Below are 23,513 nucleotides of genomic sequence, written 5' to 3'. Positions count from 1 at the left end.
CAGGGTACTGTTAATAACAGGTTGGAGATTGTACTTGGGTGATGACTGTAAACCAACACTCAATTCTCAAATTCTCAATTCTCAAATATGCAGTGGGCTGATGAAGACAGCAGACTAGTTTTCACAACCTCACGCTTTTATTCTTTATCCTCTTTGCCGATCGTAGCTACAAGAAAAGCTGATCCAATAAGCTGCCAAGCACAGTCATGATGTAAGATATTAAAATGTCCAGGTGTCCCCTCGCTTGCTGTTCTGGACCAAAGTGCTCGGGGGAAAACCCTCCCACAAAAATGAGCATCAACTCTGAATACTGCATTACCCTAGGATGGAAGGGTGATACAATTATAGGAGAGTAGTGTCTGCTTCCTATGGTCACCCCCACTTTTTGCTGCGATTCTCTGGTTTTTCGACTTTAGTGTGGCTGGGGGCCTGCTAATCAGACCCCCAGCCACACTCTCTAAATTGATACCATGTACTTTAGGTACATGGTATCACCTTTGTGAACCCCTGTATAGTGTACCATAAGTACCCAGGGCATAGGTGCATCCAAGGCCTACCAGGGGCTGCAGCATGTATTATGCCACCCCTGGCTGGCCAACCAAAGTGACACCACAGGCTGATCATTCAGCTTGGGTAAGGTGGTGTAATCACCCCTTACTTAGGTATAGTATATCTATATCTACCTTATATATAGACACATAGTAACCTATAAGTCACTCCTATGGCAGGCCTTAACAATCCTGGAGGCAGAGGGCTTGGTTTTATGTGAGAGGGTGCCCTAGCATGAGCTGAGCCCCTCTGCAGCTTTCGGAACCATCTCCTTATAGCTGTTCTATGATATAGCCATACCATATACTCTTAAGTGCATTATAATCCTTGCGGTTACATCTAACTTTGGTTTGGCTTTATCAAAACATATTGTATAAGGTGTCAAACACTTTGGAATACTACCCCCCCCCCGCCAATTCTGGCGGCGGGGGTAGCATTCCACCCTTCTAGAGGGAAAAGACATGCATGTTCCTGCTTTACCCGGTTAAAGTTAAACAGAGCCCCAGCATCACAAAATGGATGCTGCTGCCACAGACAAGTCTGACCTCCCGCTGCTGGGGAAAACTCCAGCAGGGGAGGCCTGGACAATAGGTTTCCTGTCGCGGGAGGTGCTAACACCTCCCCAGACTGCCTGTAGTGTATTGGGGCAGGGTGAGTTGAATGGAAAGATGCTTTTCCAGACACTGCCTGGGGCACACTAGGTGCTCCATGCATAGCCCGGTTCAAACCAGTTGCTGGGGCACTCCAGCCCCGCCCTGGCGCGAAACTGGAAAAAGGGAAAGGGTTATACCCACCCCCTTCCCAGGTCCACCCATAGGAGGGACCTAGCAGGTAATCTAGACCATTTTTTTAGTATAAAGAGAGGAGTTGTGTCCACAGGATTTAGATTATGCTGGAACGAAACTGATACGAAACTCTTGGACCTTCGACATTCTATTTTGACTAGAAGACTGAAGACATCTCCCTTGTGGTCAAGGAGTGACCACCCTGTGCAAACAGGCACCACCAGTAACTTGCCAGTCTGCTTTGTCGACGCTCCTGCCGGAACCCGAATACTCCGCGACACAGGAACTGGACTCTCAGACTTCGACCTGCATCCACAGCAAAGCTGAGACCCGTGGCGGACACGAGAGACGTGGGACCGGACACCCTGGACATCCTGCATTTTGCTAACAGTGCAACTACCAAGGCACCCTCGCAGTTGTGCATTGGGGTACGAGAAGCCCCAGAACCAAGCGCCATTTGCACCGAAGCTCAGCCCCCCACACTCCACGAGTGCCGCGTGGGGCCGGCTCTTGCATTTCAGCTCAACGCGTCTTCCCAGTTGCTAACCCGGTTGTATCTTTGAAAAGCGCACTCACCCGGCAAACAGTCAGAGCGGGCTAGAGTCACGCTGAAACAGCGACTCCTTCGCTGCAACGAGCAAACCCTTGAAAAACAATTTCCCGCCGCCATTTACGGCGAGGAAGCAAGGCCACGCCCACCCCCCTCAGCATATATACGCGACCAGCAGCGTGAAATTGGCAGAACCTGAAAAACTCCTGAGGCGGAAGCCGGGAGAACGCTGAAATTCTTCTTTTAAAAACTATCACCATTGTATATTGTGTCACTTACTAAAATTGTATCTTTGAAAAGCGCACTCACCCGGCAAACAGTCAGAGCGGGCTAGAGTCACGCTGAAACAGCGACTCCTTCGCTGCAACGAGCAAACCCTTGAAAAACAATTTCCCGCCGCCATTTACGGCGAGGAAGCAAGGCCACGCCCACCTGAGGCCACGCCCACCCCCCTCAGCATATATACGCGACCAGCAGCGTGAAATTGGCAGAACCTGAAAAACTCCTGAGGCGGAAGCCGGGAGAACGCTGAAATTCTTCTTTTAAAAACTATCACCATTGTATATTGTGTCACTTACTAAAATTGTATCTTTGAAAAGCGCACTCACCCGGCAAACAGTCAGAGCGGGCTAGAGTCACGCTGAAACAGCGACTCCTTCGCTGCAACGAGCAAACCCTTGAAAAACAATTTCCCGCCGCCATTTACGGCGAGGAAGCAAGGCCACGCCCACCTGAGGCCACGCCCACCCCCCTCAGCATATATACGCGACCAGCAGCGTGAAATTGGCAGAACCTGAAAAACTCCTGAGGCGGAAGCCGGGAGAACGCTGAAATTCTTCTTTTAAAAACTATCACCATTGTATATTGTGTCACTTACTAAAATTGTATCTTTGAAAAGCGCACTCACCCGGCAAACAGTCAGAGCGGGCTAGAGTCACGCTGAAACAGCGACTCCTTCGCTGCAACGAGCAAACCCTTGAAAAACAATTTCCCGCCGCCATTTACGGCGAGGAAGCAAGGCCACGCCCACCTGAGGCCACGCCCACCCCCCTCAGCATATATACGCGACCAGCAGCGTGAAATTGGCAGAACCTGAAAAACTCCTGAGGCGGAAGCCGGGAGAACGCTGAAATTCTTCTTTTAAAAACTATCACCATTGTATATTGTGTCACTTACTAAAATTGTATCTTTGAAAAGCGCACTCACCCGGCAAACAGTCAGAGCGGGCTAGAGTCACACTGAAACAGCGACTCCTTCGCTGCAACGAGCAAACCCTTGAAAAACAATTTCCGGCCGCCATTTACGGCGAGGAAGCAAGGCCACGCCCACCTGAGGCCACGCCCACCCCCCTCAGCATATATACGCGACCAGCAGCGTGAAATTGGCAGAACCTGAAAAACTCCTGAGGCGGAAGCCGGGAGAACGCTGAAATTCTTCTTTTAAAAACTATCACCATTGTATATTGTGTCACTTACTAAAATTGTATCTTTGAAAAGCGCACTCACCCGGCAAACAGTCAGAGCGGGCTAGAGTCACGCTGAAACAGCGACTCCTTCGCTGCAACGAGCAAACCCTTGAAAAACAATTTCCCGCCGCCATTTACGGCGAGGAAGCAAGGCCACGCCCACCTGAGGCCACGCCCACCCCCCTCAGCATATATACGCGACCAGCAGCGTGAAATTGGCAGAACCTGAAAAACTCCTGAGGCGGAAGCCGGGAGAACGCTGAAATTCTTCTTTTAAAAACTATCACCATTGTATATTGTGTCACTTACTAAAATTGTATCTTTGAAAAGCGCACTCACCCGGCAAACAGTCAGAGCGGGCTAGAGTCACGCTGAAACAGCGATTCCTTCGCTGCAACGAGCAAACCCTTGAAAAACAATTTCCCGCCGCCATTTACGGCGAGGAAGCAAGGCCACGCCCACCTGAGGCCACGCCCACCCCCCTCAGCATATATACGCGACCAGCAGCGTGAAATTGGCAGAACCTGAAAAACTCCTGAGGCGGAAGCCGGGAGAACGCTGAAATTCTTCTTTTAAAAACTATCACCATTGTATATTGTGTCACTTACTAAAATTGTATCTTTGAAAAGCGCACTCACCCGGCAAACAGTCAGAGCGGGCTAGAGTCACGCTGAAACAGCGACTCCTTCGCTGCAACGAGCAAACCCTTGAAAAACAATTTCCCGCCGCCATTTACGGCGAGGAAGCAAGGCCACGCCCACCTGAGGCCACGCCCACCCCCATCAGCATATATACGCGACCAGCAGCGTGAAATTGGCAGAACCTGAAAAACTCCTGAGGCGGAAGCCGGGAGAACGCTGAAATTCTTCTTTTAAAAACTATCACCATTGTATATTGTGTCACTTACTAAAATTGTATCTTTGAAAAGCGCACTCACCCGGCAAACAGTCAGAGCGGGCTAGAGTCACGCTGAAACAGCGACTCCTTCGCTGCAACGAGCAAACCCTTGAAAAACAATTTCCCGCCGCCATTTACGGCGAGGAAGCAAGGCCACGCCCACCTGAGGCCACGCCCACCCCCCTCAGCATATATACGCGACCAGCAGCGTGAAATTGGCAGAACCTGAAAAACTCCTGAGGCGGAAGCCGGGAGAACGCTGAAATTCTTCTTTTAAAAACTATCACCATTGTATATTGTGTCACTTACTAGAATTGTATCTTTGAAAAGCGCACTCACCCGGCAAACAGTCAGAGCGGGCTAGAGTCACGCTGAAACAGCGACTCCTTCGCTGCAACGAGCAAACCCTTGAAAAACAATTTCCCGCCGCCATTTACGGCGAGGAAGCAAGGCCACGCCCACCTGAGGCCACGCCCACCCCCCTCAGCATATATACGCGACCAGCAGCGTGAAATTGGCAGAACCTGAAAAACTCCTGAGGCGGAAGCCGGGAGAACGCTGAAATTCTTCTTTTAAAAACTATCACCATTGTATATTGTGTCACTTACTAAAATTGTATCTTTGAAAAGCGCACTCACCCGGCAAACAGTCAGAGCGGGCTAGAGTCACGCTGAAACAGCGACTCCTTCGCTGCAACGAGCAAACCCTTGAAAAACAATTTCCCGCCGCCATTTACGGCGAGGAAGCAAGGCCACGCCCACCTGAGGCCACGCCCACCCCCCTCCTTAACCTCATAAAATAATGTGCAATTACCGGACGCGCAGCGGACGGGCGCAGCGGGCGCGCCGTCAACGCGCCGAAGGCGCGCCAAAGGCAAGCCCGTCTGGGCCCGTCCGGACCCGGACGGCCCTTGGCCCCGTTACTCTGCAAGGTGACCCTCAGGAGCGAGTGATGTATACAGCTGACACACTACGAGCCCTACGTCCGAAAACCACCCTGACCTGTTACCACACGGTTACGGAAGGTAAGGTCTTCTCGAGCTGCCCACACTGTAACCCGACTCCCCCCCCTATAATCACCACATCGGCTCTGAAAGCTGGACTCCTCAACTGCCGCTCCCTCCCGAAACACGCCACCGAAGTAAATCTCCTAATCCAAAATCAGGATTACGACCTAATGTTCCTAACAGAGACATGGCTTTCTGACTGCACCGATCCAGATATCGTCACAGCCCTCCCCACAGGCTATCTTTGCCAAACGCTAAATAGACCTAAAGGGAGGGGAGGTGGGGTAGCCATAATCCACAGAGAACGATACGTCTGTAGGATGACCAACGCTGATATCGAGGATTGTGAGTGCGGCCAGTTCTCCATCCAAATCACTCCAGCCCTCACTGTAGCGGGGCTTTTGACCTATCGTCCCCCTGGGGCCCCAGGCAATTTTTCCAACTCCATAGTTGAATCCATTTCCCAACTAGCCTCCTCCACCTCCAACGTCCTGCTATTAGGTGATCTCAATCTCCACTTCCTTGACCCAACGGATCGGGTTGCCGCGGACATCAGACATGACCTCACAGCTCTAGAGGTATGTCTGGTGAACAACGAGCCCACCCACGAGAAGGGCCATTTATTGGATCCCATCTTTACCAATATTCCAACGATGACCACCAACCCCCCGGTGACCCTTCCATGGACTGACCATTTCTTGGTTCCGTTCTTTTGGGAAACTCCCATATCTAATCACTTTACTCCTAAAACCCAGGTTACCGACCGCCAATGGCACAAACTGTCATCTGACATATGGGCCCGTTCTCTTACAGATTCCACTCCCGAGCTTTCCTCGGACCCCAATGCGGCCGATAAACAATTCAGTGACTGGATTACGTCGTCTCTCGACGCTCTGCTTCCAAAAATCACTACTTTTAAACAGCTTAAAAAGATACCCCCTGCTCCATGGTACACTCCAGAGCTCAAAGCCCTACGGCAAGAATGTAAAAAGACTGAACGCTCATGGAGACGTGATAAAACAGGAGTAAATAAAAATATCTACTCCATCTCTCTTCTCAATTATAAAACCGCTATCCGGAAAACCAAAAGCGTGTTTTTTCAGGAGAGAATAGAAAGAGCGGGCGGCTCCGGGAAGGAAGCTTTTGCTATCCTCAAAGAACTCTCAAAACCACCAGAGCAAGAACGGGGACCCCCATCCGACCCTAAAGCTGATCAAGAGAAATGCCAACAATTGGCTAACTTTTTTCAGGACAAAATCCGATTAATCCTGGATTCAATTCCTCCCCAGAGCCCGAGGGAAGAAACCGTTCTCTCATATCCGACTTCTCCCACTGGCCTGTCCACATGGGGCCAGGTCACCTCTGACGAAGTACGGACGACGCTCAATTCCATGAAGAGCGGTTCCCCCAGAGATCCTGCCCCTCTTCGTATCCTTAAAGAGGTAGCCCCTTCTATCATCTCCTCCCTCACTCAGTTGATTAATACGTCACTTCAACAGGGAGTTGTACCCCTGAGCTGGAAGAAGGCGGTGGTAAAGGCCTTATTGAAGAAACCCACTCTGGACCCTGAAAACCTGGCGAATTACCGGCCCATTTCCTTACTCCCAGGAGTAAGTAAAATTGCGGAAAAACTCATCAACAAAAAACTTTCGCAGTACCTAGAGGCTAACAACAAATTGAAAAACTCCCAGACGGGCTTCCGACCAGGGCAGGGCACGGACATCGCCCTCCTGGCGGCGGTAGAGGAAGCCAGAACGCTGCTGGACGGAGGAGGATCAGTGGCAGTGATCCTCCTCGACCTTAGTGCAGCGTTCGACACCGTTGACCATCAACTCCTCATCGAAAGGCTGGCAAGAGTTGGTCTGGAAGGCACAGCCTTATCCTGGCTCACATCCTTCCTGACACAACGATCTTATCAGATCTGGGAGAAGAACGCCCGCTCGTCCGAAATGCCCCTCCAATGTGGTGTGCCTCAGGGCTCCTCCCTGAGCCCTACATTATTTAATATCTACATGTCCACATTGGAGGAGGTTATCACCCCTTTCGGAGTGAGTGTCATCAGCTATGCTGACGACACACAATTAGTGGTGTCTTTGTCCCACCCTAAACAACAGAAAGCTGATCTCCTCAACTGCCTCACTCAAGTCCATCATTGGATGAATAGATCAGCGCTAAAATTAAACGGGACAAAAACCGAGGTCCTTGTACTCGGCTCAAAAGGAACTTCATTTCCTCTGAACATGTGGCCAACATGTCTAGGTCCCCCCCCAGACCCAAAGACAGAGGTGAAAAGTCTGGGTGTTTGGATCGACTCGGAACTCTCATTCGCCCCGCAAGCAAAGAAAGTCGTAGGGACCTGTTTCGGTCTGCTAAAATCATTGAGGAAAGTCCTGCCCCTTCTTCCTCCGAAATCGCAAAAACTATTAGTCCAGGGTCTTATTATTTCAAGACTGGACTATAGTAATGCGATCTATCTGGGTGCACCGGAAGCAACACTGAACAAACTACAAAGGATTCAGAATACTGCTGCCCGGATCATTACCAACACCCCGGCCAGATCATCGGCCAAACCTGCCCTCAAACTCCTGCATTGGCTCCCCATAAGGGAGAGAATTAAATTTAAAGCCTTGTGTTTGGTGCATAAAACTTTGAACAACCTAGGTCCTCCAATTCTCCGCAACCTCATCACCCCTTACATAGCCACGAGATCCCTTCGTTCCAACACAGAAAATCTCATCAATGCCCCAAGGTTTAGGAAAGCACGTTCAGGAGGAAGACGGTTTTCGGTCCATGCGGCCCGTCTTTGGAACTCCCTTCCTCGAGATCTTCGTTTGGAACCCCGATACCTCCGTTTTAGGAAACTGCTAAAGACACATCTTTTCCCCTAGCTCCCATGTCCCCCTCGTGAACTCAGCCTCAGTCCTCAGTTTTTACTGTTTTAGGGTTCCTCAGCGCTGGGATACCTCCGGGCGACTATGCGCTTTATAAAAATAAATAATAATAATAATAATAATAATAATAACCCGCTTGCTAGTGAGCCCCTTGAAGACAAACCTTTGAAACTGCTTTCCTGGTTGCTCCAGGCTTGCTCCAGCTTCCCTGCAAAGGAGAAGCTCCTCAGACCTTGCTGGTCTGACCCGAAGCCAATCTTCACTTCCTGCGTGGATTGCGTTTGCCAAGGTTTGTTGGGTCCAATCCGGATACCGACACCGCAGTCAACTAGATCCTTCGTGGGACAGCTCGAATCCAGCTCCTGGTCGTCGTCGACGCCTCCTGGTCCTCGTGGCTGCAGAGACAAGCTTCACCCGAGATCATCGCGACATCGCCTGGTTCCTTCCTGGTCACTGGCTAGTGACCCAGACTCTGTCCCCTCTGCTTTCAGGTTCTTCACCTCTTCGATACTCCCTTGGATCCACCCGGACACTCTTCCACTGGCCACCTGCAGCACTTCTTTTGCAAATCTCCATTGAAAGCATCGACGAAACCCGACACGAAAAGACACCTATGCACCCGGCTTCCCTGTGTGAGGTAACTCGAGTACTCCAGTGCTCCCGTGGGTATTGACTCTCCAAATGTCCTAGTTTAAAGGGGTTTTGTTGTAGTCCATCCGGAAGTGCCCTTAAACAGTAACTTTGTAACTTCTTCGTTCTCCATTATAAGTCAATGGTAGCTTGCGACTGTGTTTAGACACTGCACGCGTCTCCCGTGGGTCTCCTACTTCCTAACCTTTGGTTGTCTAGTGTAGCCCCAGCGATTCCCTGGGCCCTAGGCAGCTGCAAGAACAAGAAAAGTTTAAGGTGGTACATTGGGCCTGCAAAGATCAAGACAACGACAAAATATAATTACCTGGGGGTCTGGTTTAGCAAGTCCTCTAGACCAGCAGCCCACCTAGCCGCCTTGAAAAAGAGAGCAGGCGCTATAACATACTCCTTGAACCGACTCAATCAGTTCCTGAGTAGTCCTACTGCAGAACCCAATCTGAAGGTGATTAAAGCCACTCCCCGCCTCCCAGCTGTGACGCCCTCGCCCCTCCCCCTCCACTATCCACATATGACAGTAGTTTCCGCGCGCAGCGTACACGCGCAGCGTACGCGCCCAACCCGCGCCGAAGGTGCGTCAAAGGTAAGCCCGTCTACGCCCGTCCGCGCCTGGACCGCGCCCAGCGCCAGACCCCCTGCCCCTCGCGCTACCCAGCCCTCCCGCATTACCTACGATGCCGCCACCCTCCTAGCCCTTAACCCCGGTCGCGCTCCCAACTGCGTCCAAGCCGCCCCTGGTCACACCCATGGACCTTTCTCCTGCTACTCCTGCAAATTCATCGGCACCGACAACATCTCCGCTACAACCTCACCACAGATACCCGACCCCAACCACCTACATTGCATCCTTCTCAACACCCGATCAGTCCACAGGCACGCCATCGACCTATGGAACCTACTAGACACCATCTCTCCGGACATCGCCTTCCTTACGGAAACATGGATGAATGCTTCCTCAGCACCAGACATCACCATTGCCATCCCTGATGAATATAAGATCACACGCAAGGACCGCACCAGCCACACAGGAGGAGGAATCGCTATAGTCCATAAGAAATCTATCCGCATCTCAACCAGCTCTGACACCAACCTCGCCAACTCCGAACACCTTCACTTCCAGATCCACATCGACCCCAAGACCACACTCAGAGGCACCCTCCTCTACAGACCACCAGGACCCCGCGCAAAATTCAGTGAAGACATCACGGACTTCATCACTCCTCACGCGCTCCCCTCCAAAGACTACATCCTTCTGGGAGACCTCAACTTTCACCTCGATAAGATCAACGACCGCAACACCGCCACCCTCGTGGACAACCTCACCAACCTCGGACTTAAACAACTGGTCACTTCCCCCACCCACATCGCAGGCCACACACTCGACCCCATCTTCACCTCCAGCAACCATGTTTCCTTCAGCCACACTACGGACCTCATCTGGACTGACCACAGATGCGTTCACTTCACCTACAACAAACCAAAACCCAGCATCCACCTCCAACCTACCTTGAAAAGGAACTGGAACAAAATCACCACGGACCAAATCTCCGCATCGCTCCTTCAACACACCCCAGCCCCCTCCTCCAACGCTAACGAAGCCGCCGCTAACCTCACCCTATGGTTATCCAACACCGCTGACACCTTAGCACCTCTGAAAAAACGTCAAAACAAACCTGGCAGCAAGAAGGCCTCATGGTTCAACGATGATCTCAAGAAGTCCAAGAAACTCTGCCGCTCCCTTGAAAAGGCCTGGAAAAAAGACCCAACCACCAGCACCAAGGACGCCTTCAAAAACGCCACCCGCACTCACCACCAACTAATCCGAAAAGCCAAGAAAGCAGCATTCAAGGATCGACTCGACAACAACGCTCACAACAGCAAGGAACTTTTCAACATCGTCAAGGAATTTTCCAATCCCTCGGCCAACTCCAACGACATCACCCCCTCTCAAACCCTCTGCAACTCCCTAGCCTCTTTTTTCCACAACAAGATTGCAGACATCCACAACAGCTTTGACAACCAACCCGGAAACCAACCCACCCTGCCGTCTGCTGTCCATCCTCCCCCCGCGAACACCCTTAACGACTGGAAGCCAATCTCCACTGAGGACACCATCCGCCTGATGAACTCCATCCACTCAGGATCCCCCACAGACCCATGTCCTCACCACATCTTCAACAAAGCAGACTCCGTCATAGCACCGCACCTCCGAGACGTCATCAACTGCTCCTTCAACTCTGCTACCTTCCCTGAAGACTGGAAACACGCTGAACTCACCGCCCTTCTGAAAAAACCAACAGCGGACCCCACCGAACTCAAAAATTACCGTCCCATCTCGCTTCTTCCATTCCCGGCCAAAGTCATCGAGAAAGCCGTCAACTACCAGCTCGCCGCCTTCCTCGAAGCTAACAAATCCCTCGACCCCTCACAATCTGGCTTCCGAGCAAAACATAGTACTGAGACAGCCCTCATCGCAGCAACAGATGACATTCGAACTCTACTGGACAATGGAGACACAGTCGCCCTCATCCTCCTCGACCTCTCTGCAGCATTCGATACAGTCTGCCACAGCACCCTTCTACAACGCCTCAATAACATCGGAATCCAAGGAAAAGCACTGGAATGGATCACCTCGTTCCTCACCGGAAGAACCCAGAGAGTCCGCCTTCCTCCATTCAAGTCCGAGGCCTCTGAAGTCATCTGCGGCGTACCTCAAGGATCCTCACTCAGTCCCACCCTCTTCAACGTATACATGAGCCCCCTCGCGGCCATCGCACGCCAACACAACCTCAACATCATCTCTTACGCGGACGACACTCAACTGATCCTTTCTCTCACCAAGGACCCCGACACCGCCAAAACTAACCTGCACGAAGGAATGAAAGAAGTCGCCGAATGGATGAAACAAAGCCGTCTGAAACTGAACTCAGACAAAACAGAAATCCTCATCCTAGGCACATCCCCCTCTGCTTGGGACGACTCCTGGTGGCCGGAAGCCCTTGGAAAAGCACCCATCCCGACAGACCACGCACGGAACCTTGGCGTCATCCTGGATTCTTCACTCTCAATGAACAAACAAGTCAGCGCCGTATCCTCTTCCTGCTTCAACATTCTTCGCATGCTCAGAAAAACATTTCGCTGGATCCCCTCCGAAACAAGGAAAACAGTCACCCACGCTCTGGTCACGAGCCGACTGGACTACGGAAACACCCTCTACGCAGGTACCACCGCTAAACTCCAGAAGAAACTCCAACGAATCCAAAACGCCTCAGCCAGGCTCATATTAGACATCCCACGCAACAAACACATCTCTGGTCACCTTAAAGACCTCCACTGGCTACCCGTCAATAAGAGGATCACTTTCCGACTGCTCACCCACGCACACAAATCACTTTACGACATCGGACCAGACTGCCTCAACTCTCGACTGTCCTTCTACACCCCCTCCCGCCAACTACGTTCTTCCGACCAAGCCCTCGCCACTGTACCTCGCATCAACAAGACCACCATGGGAGGCAGATCCTTTTCATACCTGGCTGCTAAAACATGGAACTCACTCCCCGCTTACCTCCGCCTCACCCAGAACCACCTAGCGTTCAGAAAGCAGCTAAAAACATGGATATTTGACAAATAATCCTCCTCCTCTTCCTAAGCGCCTTGAAACCCTCTGGGTATGTAGTGCGCTATACACATTTTATGACTTGACTTGACTTGACTTCTCCCCGCCTGAAACTATGGGCATCAGACCTTCCCTGGCTCATGCTCCGCTAGTCTTGACCTTGCCCAAGTTTCCATTTACAAAAAAATCTGTCATCTTCCAAACTTTATTATTTATTTATTTATTTATTCAAAGTTTTATATAGCGCGAACAAGATCTTTGCAGATATCAGAGCGCTTTACAGAACACAGGGGTAGGGGCAACCGGAGGGTGATTAAATACAGTATTGGGTAAAATATGATAGCGTAGTAGAATAGGATAACAGTCAAGTAAATATATGAGAACCAGTAAACGATTGTGTAACTAATAAAACCAAAAGCAGTGCAGAGTCTTAGATCCAGCAACAATAGATATCAGGTCGACTTAGGCCCAATGGATGGCTATTACCTCTTTCTTTAAAGCTTGCAGGAACAAGGGGTAGGGGCAACAGGAAGGTAGTTGGAACCAACTATTAGGAATGAAATAGTAGTCGGTAGTAAGTCAAAAAGCATAATAGGATATCAGTCATGTACAAATATAATACAATAGACAAACTGGTAACCAGTACTGCAGCAACGATACAGAAGTCTCTGTTCCAGCAGCAGAAGAGTTCAGGTGAACTTGGCCATAAGGATTGTTTTGACCTCTTTCTTAAAAAGTGCCGTGGAGGAGATACGCCTGGTTTCAGGAGGGAGTGCATTCCAGATCCTGGGCGCCATTCCTTATGTTATGTTATGTTATGTTATTTTTTTTATTTAATATAGCGCAACGGTTACTCAAAAAGAGAATCCCGGCGCTTTAGGTAAGGTGAAACTGGTTACAGAATAACACAACACAGATAAAAACAAATTAAAAGTCCACAAAAGAAACAGGGCAACCGGCAAGGCTATTGAGAGAACAGCCAAGTTTTGAGGCCTTTCCTAAATTCAAGAAGACTGGGCGCCCCTCGCAAAGGGAGCGGTAAGGAATTCCACATCTGTGGGGCCAAAAGACTGAAGGAGCGGCCACCTAGGCGGGCCCTCTTCACACGCGGAACAGCCGCGAGAAGTAAAGATTCCGATCTCAACGCGCGAGTAGGGTGGTAGAAAGTGAGTCTCTTTCGCAGATGTTTGGCTCCCACCGCATGGAGAGCCTTGTAGGCTAGGGTCAACGCCTTAAAGGCAATCCGTTTGCGGATGGGTAGCCAATGTAGCTTCACCAACAACCCAGAGGCGCTGGTGCGTCTACTTAGGCCAAAAATGGCCCTGGCCGCCGCGTTCTGTGCCACTTGAAGCCTCTGCAGCAAATACTCTGGTAGGCCCAGGTACAGACTGTTGGCATAATCCAGCCTGGAGCCTATCAGGGCCTGCACCGTCAGCCTCTTGTGATCCTCAGACAAGAGAGGCAGAAACTTCCGCAACATTTTTAGCAAGCCAAAACAAGTGCCAGTTACCCCCAGAATCTGGGCTTTCATCGTCAGCCCCTTGTCGATCTTAACCCCCAGGTTTTTAGCCATGGGAGAAGAACCGGACGGAGGGAACATGTCGATGGGCCACCAGGCCTGCCAGCTGGGCTCCGAATCGCACCCGAAGAAGAGAACCTCCGATTTATCGGAATTGCACTTGAGGCTGTGCAGTTGAAACCATGCAAACACAGCCCCAAGGCAATTCTGGATCCTCTCCCCGTCAAAGTCAGCCCCCCTCTCGCAAGAGAAGAGGAGCTGAGTGTCGTCGGCATACGACACGATCCGGGCACCAAAAGACTCCGCCACCGCCGCCAAAGGGGTCATATAGATATTAAAAAGGGTCGGGCTCAAAATAGAGCCCTGAGGGACCCCGACTCCCAAAGGCGGCATTACAGCGGTGTCAGATGATGTCCAGATCGTTTGCCGGCGGCCGGCCAGGAAGGAAGAAAACCATTTGAGCACCGTCCCCCGCAGACCGATCTCAAAGAGTCTTGCGAGCAGGCCCTCATGGGGGACGGTGTCGAAGGCCGCCGACAGGTCCAACAACACCAGCATGACTTTGCCCCCGGAATCCAGCACCCCTTTGATGGTTTCCGAAACCTCAAGGAGCGCGGTCTCGGTGCTGCGGTTTGAGCGGAAGCCAGACTGGGAGTCGTGCAAGATCTCATGAGACTCCAGAAAGTTGGTGAGCACCGACTGGACGTGCTTTTCCAAGATTTTTACAAAAGCCGGCAGCAGCGAAATAGGCCTGTAATTAACAGGGGCTTTCGGATCAAGTCCCGGCTTTTTAAGCAACGGGATCACCATTGCCTGCTTCCAAGATGACGGCACCTCTCCCGAGCTCAACGAAAGGTTGAGAAGAGGGTGAGCCAACGGGTTAACCACCTCCGCCAATTTACCCAGAAGCTTAGCTGGGCATGGGTCAAGCGGAGACCCAGATTTTAAATTGCCCATGAGCGCAAGGGAGGCGGAGGCTGGCAAAGAGGGAAACTCAGCCAATATGGCGCCCTGCATGACTGAGGGGGGCATACCCTCCTCTGGCACCGGCCGTGTAACCAATCCACTCGAAGGAAAGGAGGCCTGGATGAGTTTGATCTTGCCTGTAAAAAAGCACGCCAGATCTGCTGCCCAGGATTCTACAGGGCCCACCTCCAACGCGGTGGTCCGGGGTGAGATGAATTCGCGAACGATCGTAAAAATCTCCTTGCTGGAGTTCGAAGCAGCTTCGATTCTCCCCGCGAAATAGGCTTTCTTTTCGAGGCGGATGTCGCGGTGGTAAGCCTTAACCGCAGCCTTGTAGGCAGACCTGTCCCTGCTGTCGTAGTGTGCCCGCCAGGCCCTCTCGGCTACCTTGCACTGCTGCCGCGTAGCCCATAACATAACATAACATAACATTTGAAGGAGCGTTTGCAAGTTTTTTCCTTCCGGAATCTACGAGGTTTCAGGAGTAGACTTTTTGTACTTCTATTGGATCTCGAGCCTCCAGATATAGACAGCTTTTGGGTGAGGTAGCTGGGTGACTTGTGGTGTACGGCCGAGTGTGTCATAACGGCTATTTTCAGCTGTATTCTGGCCTCAAAGGGCAGCCAGTTCAGGGATTTTAGATCAGGGGATATATGCGAGTGTTTCCTAGAACCAGTGATGAGTCTCGCGGCAGCGTTCAAGGAGGCTCTTAGGGGAGCGGTTGTTGAAAGGGGGAGACCGCTAAGGGTCACAATTCCGTAGTCTATGCGAGGGATGACTAGGGCCTGTACAGCAGTTTGGAAGTCCTTAGCTGGGAGGAAAGGTTTAAGTTTCCTCAGTGTGTTGACTTGGAAGTTAGCTCCTTTAGTGGCTATGCTAATGTGCTGCTGCATGTTGAGCTTGGCATCAAGTGTAATGCCTAAGGATTTCGCAGATTCCACAATGGTGGGTTGGACATTGAGTGCAGTTAGCGGATTCAGCCAGGTTTGGGTGATGACAATTTTCGTGGGAGGTGAGATCAGAAGGAACTCAGTTTTCAGCGCATTTAATTTGAGGTGATTATCAGCCAGCCATGATTGGGTGTTTCTGAGTGTGGAGTTCAGAAGCTTGATGTCTTCCGGGGATTGTAGCTGGAGGTAAAGTTGAGTGTCATCGGCGTACATATGGAAGTGTACATTAGATGCTTGAAGCAAGGTGGTGAGTGGTTCCATGACGAGGTTGAACAAAGTGGGGGATAGGGAGGATCCTTGTGGGACGCCTAAAGTTACCGGCACCGGTGAAGACAGCTTGTTGTTGATCTTAAACTTCTGAGACCGGTTATGTAGGAAGGAAGTGAACCATTTGAGAACAGTCCCGGATAGACCCATTCTGGTATTTAGCAGCTCCAGTAGGTTCTCATGTTTGACAGTGTCAAAAGCAGAGGAGAGGTCAAGGAGGATGAGGAGGCAGGAATCGTTGCGATCAAGGATTTGGAGGGCGTCATCAATTATGTGAGTCATAGCCGTTTCCGTGCTGTGTTTCGCTCGGAAGCCTGATTGGTGAGGGTTGAGGAGGTCAAACTGGTCAATGTGCTTTGTCAGTTGGAGTTGTACACATTTTTCCAGAAGCTTGGCCAAGGTTGGGATATTGGCGATAGTTGTTTAGGTCAGCTGGGTCAGCTGTAGGTTTCTTGAGTATAGGTGTGACTTGCCCCACCTTGAGGGAGTCTGGGATGAGGCCTTGTTGCAGGGAGCTGTTAATGATTTTGGTCCAGAGAGGGAGGAGCAGGGGGGTGAAGTCTTTCACAGCATTAGCAGGTAGGGGGTCAATAAAGTGATTAGAGGGCTTCAAGGTGCTGAGCAGTTTGTGAATTGCCTCTTCTATGTAGGTGTCGAATGACGTCCATGATGCGTTGTTTTTAGGGTGAGTGGTAGTCATGCTGATGGGGCTGGAGTATCGGGTTGCATCATTGAGGAGATCACTTCTTATGTTGTCGGTCTTTAGCTTAAAGAATGCAGAAAAGTCATCACAGTGTGGAATATCGCTTGTTGCGCTGTTTGATTGAGAGGGTTGCATTTGGTTTGAGATTTGACTAGATCGAACAGTTTTCTTGGTCGGTTTTTTGGTTGGTCCAGCTGGAGGCTAAAGAAGTCTAATTTCGAGCGCTTGATTTTCCTAAAGTAGGCATTTCTCTTGTTCTTTAGCGTTTTAAGGTGCAGTGCTGAGGGGTCAGATCTCCAAGTGCGCTCTGCCATTCGCAAAGCACGTCTGTCTTCATTGAGTCTGCCATCATACCAAGGGTTCGAATTCTTGGTGGAGACTCTTTTCAGTTGCAGGGGGGCAGCTTCGTTGATGATTGAGTTCATAGAATCGAGATAGAGGTCGGTCAATGATTGAACATCATGGGCGCCCGCAGGGGGAAGGAGGAGACTGCAAGTGTGAGAAGGCAGGGAGTTTGGGTTGAGATTCTTCATATCCCTTTTCCAGGTCTTGGATTTGGTGGGTTGAGCCGTGTTAGGTTTTACTTTTTCGTTGATGAAGAAAGTGATAATGTGGTGGTCTGACCAGTCACAGGGTTGGATCGACCCCAATTGGGTAGCGTCCTCTTTGGCGATGATAAGGTCGAGGATCGATCCTTTGTCGTGTGTCGGGCTGTTACAGATTTTGGTGAGGTCACGCGCATTGAGGAAAGTTTTAAGACTATTCACCACTGCGTCTTTCTGATCGTTCCAGTGGAGATTGAAGTCACCCAGGTAAATTTGAGTGATCTGCCGACCAGCATTGGATGAGATCGTGTCCATGAGTTGTTGGTAAAGGGGAGGTTTTCCCCGGGCGGGTGGTAGATGACATGTAAAGAGCATACAGGTTTGCCCTCGCTGGAGATATCGAGGCAGAAGAGTTCACAGGAAGTGAGGGAGGGGGAGGTGACTTTGGTAACAGAGAGGTTGCTCCTAAAAATGCATGCGATTCCACCGCCCGTCTTGCCGGTCCTGTCGAGCCTAATGATGTGGTAGTTGGGGGGGGGGGGGACTAGTATGTCCATTATAGGCGTAGAAGTTTCAGTTAGCCACGTTTCAGTCACAATGGCTAAGTCGAGGTCCAATGTTATGATGAGATCCGCAATGTCGAAGGAGTGTCTCGGGCCGATCTACAGTTGAGTAGGAGGCATTTGAGTCTGGGGGTGAGAAGGGTGGTCGAGTGTTCTAGAGAGAGGGGGATTTTTCTGAGATTATTGGGGACGGAACTTCTGTTGCTCAGAGTGGGGGGCCTAAGGGGATTTGTGAGGATTGTGGGAATGGGGAGATGTGCAGCGGTTGTGTGTTTTAAGGGACCAGGGCCGAATGAGCGAAGGAGGGTGCATAGGTCGTGGTCCGAAAGGGGGTTGAGGGCGCGACGGGGGCGCGTGTGATTGCGGGCGGGGATAGAGGGCCAACGCGGGGAGTATGATTTGAGAGGGTATGTGGGGTGGGTGGGGGGCTTGTTGCGTGTGGGGGCGGTGGTAGGTAGGGGTTGTCTGGTGAGTGTGGTAAGAAGATCTTTGATGGTGTGTAGCTCTTTGACTTGAAAGAGGGTGGATATAATCATGTCCAGAGGTGGGTTGGGGATGCTGTGGGGGATGGGCGCCGCGGGCGAGTCGTTGATTATGGAGCTGAATAGGGGACTGGCTAGGGGGGGGGAATATGTTAGCGTTGGTGCAAGGCTCTGAGGTAATAGTGAGTGGGGTGTCATTCGATGGGTGTGAGAGAATGTGGGTGAGGGGTGGGGAAGGGGGGATGTTGGAGGCATAGGTGGGGGAGCTGGTGAGGGGCCATTCATAGGGCAAGACTACGACTGGAGCTGGGCCTTCAAAGACAATCTATTTATTGCGAGGCTGACACCCTGAAATACTTTATAAGGACATTAAAAGTCGCAGACAACACTTTAAAAGCCCGGCTAAAAGAAACTTTTGCTAGTCCTGGAAATCCATGGAATCGACAAGTTACAAAGGCTATAAAATCGCTAGAGATCGATAATTCATTACTAACCTCAGATACTATTCCATACACAGTCTGGAAAAAGGTTATCAAAAAGCAGGTCAAACAAATCTCCCATCGGATGGACTCCAAGGCTTTAAAAAAATCAACAGTCTTGCTCTCCCTGAACAACTCATACCTCCCTGGGGCACCTCAATCTTACCTCCTGGAAAATTTAAATGCAATGGCTCGGAAAAACATAATGTTCATGCATCTCCTAGGTCTGCGTTCAATCGCCTTTAACTGATGGGCTCCAATAAGTGAGGAGGGGGCATGCAGACTGTGCAATTATCAGACTGAATCATGGCTACATCTTCTGTGCTGCTGTCCTGTCCTGGACACCCCCAGAAGACTTCTTTTAAAACCTTTATATTTAAAATGGGGCATCAGGTCGTGTTGGGAAGCATCGGCCCTGTGCTTTACTTGCTCAGACACCCAAGTGCTTGCAAGGATTGGAAAATTTGTGAGACTTATGGACAAGCTATTCTTACCCTCCATGGTCCCTGTGCTTCCAGCTCCCCCCCCCCAAAAAAAAACTCATCACAGACTTTTTCTGTCCCCTTATTTAGTACTCCCGCATTAATTTATTTTACTTTAGGTCCTGCACTGTTTTGTGATTATACTGGCACCTACAAGATTGTTTTTAACATGTACAGGATTTTAAATTTCGATTGTTCTTTTCAGCTTTTGCTTTCTAAACATGATAACTGTGCTAATGTTGATATTTTATAGCTATGGTTTTAATTAACTGCGCTAATTCAATAAAACCTTCAACCTAGGCCTATTCACTATTTCTGAAGTGGTTCCTATACCACTTACTTAGTATATGGTTTGAGAGGCCCCTAGGGCAAAACTGTATTTGTGCAACTTATCGTAGGCTAATTGAGTAACTTGTGATGTACTTCGATCTCTGACCTCATAAAGAGTTCAGAGGGGGTGTGTTAGAAATAAATACATATATATTTGATATGTAGCTTGTGTGGTGTTCTTTCATTTGGTTTTCAATGGATTATAATTGGTAAAACAGCTTGCTTTACATGCTCTCTGAAGTCTTAGCCTATGACTGCTGGTCCATGCTACCACTAGGATAGCTTGTCTATAAGGTTGACTTTACAACCACCAAAAATAAGGGTCGTTTAGACTGCTGCAAGGTGCCCACTAGAATAGTGGACATCATATGCAAGGCTAACTTTTCACAACAATGATCGTCCCTCGTTTAGTCGGAGCAAAAGGGCTTCTTCAGCAAAGTTGAGTATACTCAACAGACACTATATCTGAGAGTGGACTCCAGGCGGAACACCATTTAAGGAAAAATTCATAATTCTTGATGCATGGTGCTGAGGACAGCCAGGCAGGTTTCAATCTCTGAATTCTTGCTGCATGATAGGCAGGTTTCAATATTGCTTCTTTATGGGCAGCTTGCGTAGAACATATTGTTAGCGGTTTCACAAACTTTTGACTACTATTACTCCATTCATACGCCTCTATTTATAATATATTTTGGGAGTTTAAGATAGACCGCCATTGACCCAAAGGGCATCAGAGCGCTTTACCAGCAATCTAGAAGTTGCACATATTTTTAGGCATGTTAGGTTAAATGATTTGCCTAGAGGGTAGGTTAAATGATTTGCCTAGAGTCGCAGGATGTTGAGCTAAGGTCGGGACTCCAGCCTGGTCCCCCTGTTCCAAAGGCGGCCGCTCCGACCTTTAGACAACTTCACTTCCCTTTTTAATTTTTCTATATAATGGCATCCCGTTGAACATACAAAGAATGCAACATAAAATGCATGAGACAAAAAGAACAGCCATCCTTTTCCTGGCACTTCATGAACTTCCCTCCGTAACAACGGGCACTTGTATCATCTCTCACTTTATTCACAATCCCATATTGATTGAAGGCTGAAGTAATTACTTAAAGGTTCAAACAGGGAAGCAGCTGGATTTACCGGAGAGTAACCTACATTAATAGCTTGAACAATGTGAAAGAAAACAAATAAAGTATCTCACATGACCATAAAATACACAGCATAAACAAACTGAACAGACTCTCAGTGGTTTGGTAATGGGTGTTCTAGTTAGTAACATCAGAAGAGCGGGGGGCAGATGGCGCAGCAGACATCGGAACCTGTGGGGTTACACAGATCTCTAGCCTACTGAGTTGATTTTGGGTTTTCCACTAAAAGCTTCCATGGGAAATCAATGCAGAGGGGGCAGTTCTCCACTATAGTTGTACATGTGTTGCTTTAAAGGGGCTACCAATTGAATTCTAGTACAGTCCAAGCAGACAGTCAGAAAGTGGGCTAGTACAGCCCTTGACTTGCAGTACATTTGCAAAGAAAGCTTTTTTTGTGTGCCGATCACCTTCTGCACTCTTTTCTGGGAACACGTGTTCTCCATTGAGTGTATCAGTTCAGAAGGGTCAACACTCAGTATGGTTTACGCATCAGTCCTCAAAGCACCCTGTAGCAAAGACGGTGCTGATGCAGCTGGGTGCAGTCAGTGCAGCGAACAGAGTTTTAACCTGGTTGGTCTTAAGGTGATTTTTTTTGCAGTGCAATGGGCACAATTTGAACCTTTAAAACTCCTGAATAAGTTAATAGCGTGTGATTTCACACACAAAAGGCACCTAAGTGGAAACATTAGTTTCTACTGTTGTTCACAATGCAATATGAATGGTGGGTGAGAGTTTTCAATGCATGAAAGACGAAAGAAGTAAAGCTCAGTGAGGTAAAACATTGCTCAAGATCACAATATTTGCCTATGTGAAAACCCGGGACAGAAATCCAGATTAACAGGTAGTAAAACCTACAACTCAGGGATCCAAGTGTGCCCTCTCCTTTGTCGCCATGGCTCCTTTGAGTCCATTTCCAGAATATACCTCGACTCCAAATTTCTGAGCTGTTTCTCTCAATCACCTCCTTTAGTCCGTGGTATACAGGCAATAACACTATATCTCAACTGCTTCTCTCCACAATAGAATTTTTGAAAATGTCAGGCCACCGGATAACTTGTGTACGTGTTTCTTCTTGCTCCGACGAGAGGACTTATGCAACAAGGGATAAAGCAGTCACTCTGGAACCAATTTGAACAGTGTTTACGGACAAATTTGGCAGCTAAGATCTAAGCAGGTGCATTGGAGAAAAAAGGTACCTCCAGATAGATATAAACAAATACTTCACCTACCAACCCACCTAGAATGGTATTCATGAGTAGCAAATAGTTCTATCTTGGACCATTTCATGACTGGTTATTAATGAGTTATTATGGCCCTTACCTCTGCAGAAACTAGTGATGTTAGCAACTGGTTGTACATCATAATGCAGTTTCTTTAAAAAAAAAAAAAGGGACAGCAATACTCTTAAATGTCCCTCCATTTCTAGCCCTCTTGAACCTCCCACTCCACCGGGGCCGGGACCATGGGGAGACGCGCCTCCGCGGACCTGAGCGGGGTCTGGGGTAGCCCCGCCTCCGCGGACCTGAAAGGGGCGTGTCTGGGGTAGCCCCGCCTAGCAGAGCCCAGGGTGGGAGAGGGCCCGCTCTACAGGGCCCCGGTACTGACATGCCGCCGCAGGGCCCCGGAACACTCACCGTCCTACCGCTGGTCCCGTCGGGGCACAAAGAGCTGTCCGGCGGTGACCGGTGTGGCACGGTAACCGGAAGCAGCGCAGGAGGATGACGTCGCCGAAACTGGCAACGCCCGTGTGGCTCCCGGCAGCGGATAGCGTCACGGCGGCTGCTGCGGTGTGGTTAGGTCACCGGCACAGTGCCTCGCGCGCCAGCTCACTGAGAAGGACGAGCACGTACCCAATACGAGCCAGTATCACTGCGGACGTCACTAGAGCCGGTCCACTGAGGGCAGGAGACGTGCAGCATCAGTGCCTACAGCGCACGCCCCTTTGAGACGGCACAGCCAATGAGCAGCCAGCAAATCCCAGTTTTTCGAATAAGCCACGAAACTCTACAGCCAATGAAGAATCGACGTTGACCCGCGAGCAGAGCCGTGACGTCACTTAAACCCTCTTAACCAATGCCTGGCTGGATTTTTAGGTCTCGCCTAACACAGAGCTGCCTAGGTTTCAGATTTATTTATTTTATTTATTTATGCGATTTTATATAGCGCGAGCGTAACCCTAGGGTGTCAGAGCGCTTTACATAAGAAACAGTTGAAAAACATAAGGATTTACGATTACATGCGTTACATAAAGGATACAAACAGAAAAAATTGCAAATGTACAAGATGTAAAATCACACAAGGTGGAGATACAAATGGATATACTCTAAGAGTCACATAGGAATGGTAGAGAGTACAAAGGTCTACCTCATATACTAGTGATTAGAGTTATCTCTATATACATAGGGAAGGGATAAGAATGGATATACTCTAAGAGTCACATCGGAATAGTAGAGAGTACACAGGTTTACTGCATATACTAGTGATTAGAGTTATCTCTATATACATAGGGAAGGTATGCAAATGGATATACTCTAAGAGTCACATAGGAATGGAAGAGAGTACAAAGGTCTACTGCATATACTAGTGATTAGAGTTATCTCTATATACATAGGGAAGGGATAAGAATGGATATACTCTAAGAGTCACATAGGAATGGCAGAGAGTACAGAGGT

General features: G+C 49.6%; 1 protein-coding gene across 1 annotated transcript in view; it reads right to left on the bottom strand.

Moving 5' to 3' along the window:
* The window catches only part of ASB6 (ankyrin repeat and SOCS box containing 6), a 43,720-nt gene extending 20,999 nt beyond the window's left edge, over positions 1-22,721 (bottom strand). Inside the window, exon 1 of the mRNA XM_086924842.1 lies at positions 22,476-22,721. The gene's annotated coding sequence lies outside the window, so the exon portion shown is untranslated. The remainder of the gene's footprint in view (positions 1-22,475) is intronic.
* Between the last annotated feature and the right edge of the window lie 792 nt (positions 22,722-23,513).

Source organism: Lissotriton vulgaris, chromosome 5, assembly GCF_964263255.1.
Source record: "Lissotriton vulgaris chromosome 5, aLisVul1.2, whole genome shotgun sequence".
Lineage (NCBI taxonomy): Eukaryota > Metazoa > Chordata > Amphibia > Caudata > Salamandridae > Lissotriton > Lissotriton vulgaris.
This window is presented reverse-complemented; position numbering and strand designations above follow the sequence as displayed.